This window comes from Nicotiana tabacum, chromosome 5 (genome assembly GCF_000715075.1).
Source record: "Nicotiana tabacum cultivar K326 chromosome 5, ASM71507v2, whole genome shotgun sequence".
NCBI lineage: Eukaryota > Viridiplantae > Streptophyta > Magnoliopsida > Solanales > Solanaceae > Nicotiana > Nicotiana tabacum.
Genome location: NC_134084.1, coordinates 10,882,149 through 10,887,678, shown reverse-complemented (window position 1 = coordinate 10,887,678; position 5,530 = coordinate 10,882,149). Strand labels below are relative to the sequence as shown.

The 5,530-nt window shown below is 34.7% G+C and overlaps 1 pseudogene; it reads right to left on the bottom strand.

Moving 5' to 3' along the window:
* Window positions 1-4,016: 4,016 nt before the first annotated feature.
* LOC142180584 (mitogen-activated protein kinase kinase kinase 20-like) lies at window positions 4,017-5,282 on the bottom strand (annotated as a pseudogene).
* Between the last annotated feature and the right edge of the window lie 248 nt (window positions 5,283-5,530).

The following is a 5,530-nucleotide window of genomic DNA, read 5'->3' as shown; positions in this document are numbered from 1 at the left end:
TCAATTTTCACAACTACAAGTCCGAATCAAATCAAACGACTTCCATTTCTTACCAAATTTCACAGGCTCGACTTAAACCACATATAAGACCTGTACCGAGATCCGAAACCAAAATACGTGCCCGATACCAACAACGTTCAAACATTTTCCATTTCTAAAAGCTCACATATTTTCCAGAAAATAATTTTCTTTAAAAATTCATTTCTCTGGCTTAGGACCTCAGAATTCGATTCCAGGCATACGCCCAAGTCCCATATTTTCCTACGGACCCTCCAGGACCGTCAAATTATGGGTCCGGATCCGTTTACCTAAAATGTTGATTAAAGTCAACTTAAATTCATTAAAAGGAAAATTTTATCATCGATGTGATGCAAAAAGAGGTTTTTAAGGCCTCGAAACACAAAATTTATTTCTAAAACAAGTGATGACCATAATTGTCTCCCTTGTCGGGATGTTGTTACTTTTAATGTTATCTCCCTTGCCGGGATGTTGATGTTTTTTTTGATATTGTTCCCTTGCCAGGATTTGGTTGTTGTAATATTGTTCCTTTGCTGGGATTTTTTTGTGATTTCATTTATTTCCTTGCCCTTATATCTTGTGATTATTGTTTGGGTGAGGAATAGTGTTAAAGCACGAAGGGTGATGCCGTGCATTTTTTTGGGTGAGGAAGAGTGTTAAAGCACGAAGGGTGATGCCGTGCATTATTTTGGTGAGAGAGTATTAAAGCACGAAGGGTGATGTCGTGTATGATTTTGTGAGGAAGAGTGTAAAAGCACGAAGGATGATGTCGTGCCGCACGATGTACAATTCCGTACTGATTATATTGATTTTATGATGAGGACGAGAGTAAAAGCACGAAGGGTGATGTCGTGCAGATTATATTGATTCTTATGGTGAGGATGAGAGTAAAAGCACGAAGGGTGATGCCGTGCACTTATTTGATTTTCTTGATTCTTGCTGATAATTGAGTTATGGTGTTCTTTACGTTTATTTACTGCTTTTCTGTTGTTACTTGATTTTACTGTGATGTTAATGATTCCTTTGCCCAAATTGCTTTGTGATTGTTTCTTGGGCGAGGAAGAGTGTAAAGCACGAAGGGTGATGTCGTGCATGATATTTGTGAGAGAGTGTTAAACCACGAAGGGTGATGCCGTGGATGTTATTTGTGAGAGAGTGTTAAAGCACGAAGGGTGATGTCGTGCACTTGTCTTTGATTTCCTGATTTTTATTGATAACTAAGTTATGGTTTTTCTACATTTAACTGTTGGTTTTCTATTGATACTTGTTGTACCCTGCAGCATGATTCCCCCTTCTTATCTTCAATTGAAATGTGGTGATCCTTGTATTTACTTGTTGTTCTTCTGTTATTATTCGATGTCCCCGCAGCATGTTTCCCCTCCCATCCTTAACTGTACATTTCTGCTTTTATTTTCGCTGTTTATATAACGTTGGCCATTAATGGTTAAAGGATTAAAAATGGGAAAAAGGTAAATAATCAAATGGTTGGCTTGCCTAGCTTTCACTAGTAGGCGCCATCACGATTCCCGAGGGTGGGAAATCCGGGTTGTGACATATAGTATATAAGTTATATTCGATATAACATTAGCTATATTAAGATGTCTATATAGTATAGTATAGTATAGTATAGTATAGTATATTAAATATAGCTTATATATATAAGCTATATTATATCGAATATAATACTATATTAAGATGTATATATAGCATTGTATAGTATAGTGTATAGATATAAGTATTAAATAATATTTATTTAAAATCTCTTTATTATTTATCCACACAAATATTATTAAATTTATATTTTAATTTGTATAAAAGCGTTTTCCGACCGAATTCAGTCGGAAATATTGAATTATAATTATTTCTATTGGTTAATTAAATATATATAATTTTTGTTTTGTGCGGGAAACAAAAAATTCAAACTTTCCGACCGAATTCGGTCGGAAATTTGGTAAATTTTTGATAAATAATTATTTTTGTACATAATTTAAAGTATGACCAAATATTTGACCAATCGGTCGGAAATTTTATTTTTTTGCTGTCAGGCAATTTTTGTTGACTTTTACGACCAAATACTTTTATTTTCGACCGACTTCGGTGGGAAAACTTTGGACAAAAATCACCTGATTTCTAATAGTGGTTGGTAATATAAAGAGAAAATTCAATAAATATCTTAGAATGGAAGGGGAAGAAAAGTCTATAGTTGAAAAATTGAGAAGGAATTTGATTTTTCACACAGAGTTAGAGGGGGTAACACGATTTTCACACAGCTTCAATCGATGGACAGTAATTTGATTCTACCTTTTAGGGGTGGAAATTGTCTGGGCAAACCTAAAATCTAAACCAAAATCCAATTTTTTCGGAGTGTTAGTTTAATTCTTCTGATTACGGACTTAGTTTTTAAAATTTTGGATTTCGGATTGTATGTTGGATTTGGTAATAGAGATTTTTGGATATACTTTATATTTAATCCATTATCCATATACAATATAATAAGTCAACTCCCCAGCCATTAGATATTATCTCACATATTCAATACTAATTACTAAACTAATGTCAGAACATTTTCTATTTGGACATGGCCTTACTATTACTACTTTTTATCGGCCTTATTAATATATCTATTGCATTTCTTGATGATGATTTCATTACTTGAAAACTTTATTTGAATGATTGCAGTGAGAATGATAAACTTTTTAGGCAATTTACATGAATACTTTATTTGGATATTCAATTTTGTAAGAAGAAGAAATATCTCAACTTAATTATATAGACTTAAATTCGAAAATTCAAAATATCCAAACGATTAATCCGAAACCAAACTTAAAACATCCGATCCAATTCGAGATTATTTGGATTGTCATTCTTCAATCCGAAAATTAAAAATTTTAAACCGTAATTTTCATATCCAATTCGTTCTGCCATCGTCACCCCTACTGCCTTTACGGCTTGAGAAGGATATTTATCCGTGCAGGACTATGATATTTTTCTATATTTTGTGTTGTCATTAGAAATGTTTACTTCCAAAAATTCCTAATATCTTGCTGCCACTTAATGATTGTTGGTCCTTTTGAATATTCACAACATTATATTTTATACTCTCACCCACTTAAACAAATCTGCTAAGATTTCACCCGCTGTGAGCATGGAATGCCTTGTGTATCGGGCTGTCCTTTTTCTTTTCTTTTTTAAATCAACTGTGCTCGCTACCCATCATCAATTCTACCACGATGGTTAACTTTGGCAGCAGATGTAGTTTGTAATAACTACTGTGATGGGATAAAATTGGAATAGTGGTTAGCGTTAGTTGACTGAATAGTTAAAAAGTGAGGTGAGAAATTTAACTGATATACAGAGAGATAGTTAGAGTATAGAGACATCTGACTGAGTTTGAAGTCAGGTGTGGTTTTGTAATGATTCACTTGGTGATTAATAAAAATCCTTTAATTACCAAAACAAAAACAAAAAAAGATCATGTCAATTGCTTTGGATAGCAATTTAGTAATTAGGCCTCCTTTTACTTCCTTAGTTACAATAACTCTTTTAGGAATCAAATACTAAATTAACTTAGCAAAACCTAAACTTTTGTCGTACGAAGAAAGAATGCGAAGGATCAAATCATAGAGATAGCAGATCTTAAGAGGCGGGAAAAAAGGAACCTCGGCGACCCAGAGATCGCGGAGTGTGTGCCCGTGCCAAAAGTGAAGAAGTTTTCCTCTTCTTTTAGTCGAGCATGCCCGCCCTTTAGCAAACATTGTGTTTAATTTTACGTACAAATGAGGCTTGTTATGTTATTTGTTCTTACTCTAATATATTCTTTTATTCCATGAAATAAAAGAATATAACATAACTTTACATACATTAAAAACAGAATCTAGTCGGTGCAAAAGAGGATCTCTTTCTATATATCATGATCTAAGAAATACAAAATGCAACATATAAATATGCAAGATATGTTGAAATGAGAATGTACTCATGGCTGTTAACTAAAATTACATGCAAAAATCTGCCTTTTTGTGTAGATTGTTCAATACTACAGAAAATATAAACACAAAATTATTTTTGTTTAATACAAAGGGCTGCACCTGATCATCTTTTTTTTCTCACAGGCTGCCTACGTATCCCTAACTAATTCAATCTCCCATGGGGATCAAGCCCGAACGTAGTTCTATACATCAGTACAATTCTTTACATTTGTATACTCATTCTAATCAAAATTGATAATCAGCATCCTTCTAGTAGCTTTCTTCTTTTGTTGGATCTGCAATCCAACAGCTTCATTGGTTTTAGCTTATCCATCTCCGTACTATTGCAGAAATTGTCAACCAAAGGATCACTTTCACCGACACAAATACCGAATAAACAAAAGTGGGTTGAGTTCCTTTTTCCTTGTCTGCTTCTGCTCACGAACAACAACATTATCATCAGATGAAAGAAATGGATGCTTCAATAACATATCAGCAGTCCATCGCGATCTCGACTCCTTAACAAGACACTTTCTCAGAGAATCTTCCGCCACTTTTGACAATCTTTTGTTCTGCAAATTCGGTGATCCCATTCCAATTTTGCACAATAGATAAACAACGTTGTCAGCTTCACTGCAATCCCACACTGTCTTCCCTGTAACCATCTCAAAGACAGTGCACCCGAAAGCCCAAATATCGGCTTCAGGTCCGTACTCGTTATCAAGAACTGATTCTGGCGCCATGTACATAGGTGTTCCTTTGAGTCCGTGCTTTTTTTTCTGACTCTTTACTCCTCCAACCTTCTTCGCGGACCCGAAATCAGCAATCTTGGCAACTTTCTCCGTACCAACAAGAAGAATGTTATCTGGTTTAATGTCACGGTGAACGAAACCTCTTCCATGAATATGACTAAGCCCCAACAGAATCGATTTCGCATACTGTTTTACCTCAAAATCTTGCAACCCTTGCCTTGAATTTTGACCAATCCGATCAGCTAAACTTCCACCAGACGCGTACTCGAGCAACATGTTGTACAATATCTTCCCATCTTCTTCAGTAACATCAGCTCCGAAACATCGAATAACATGATCACAATCTTGAAACTCGTGTAGTAAATCTCTCTCTTTCTGTAACGATTTTGAACGCGAAAACAGGGCAGATTTTGCTGCGATTGTCGACGGAATATCAATGGAGAAGTCTGTTGTCGTTGCTGAAGTGACGATACCAAAACTGCCTCTTCCGATGGTTTTGCCTCTCGTCCATATTATTGGATGATCGGTAATCGCCACCATTGAATCAATTTTTCTCTTGCTCTCAATAGTAATTGATAACCTGATTTTTGTTTTGTTTTGGTAACTTACTGATATTGCTTTACTTATATATTAGTATGAATTGTACGTATGATTACGTGTTTCTTGAGTTACAAGCTAGGTTTTTTTTCCAAACTAAAGCTGTAAAGTTTCCAAAATTTGTATTTTTTCCTCTATTGTAATTTGTAACAAATTATTTATCACTTTTCCCAAGTAATCTGACTAATAGCTGTTAAT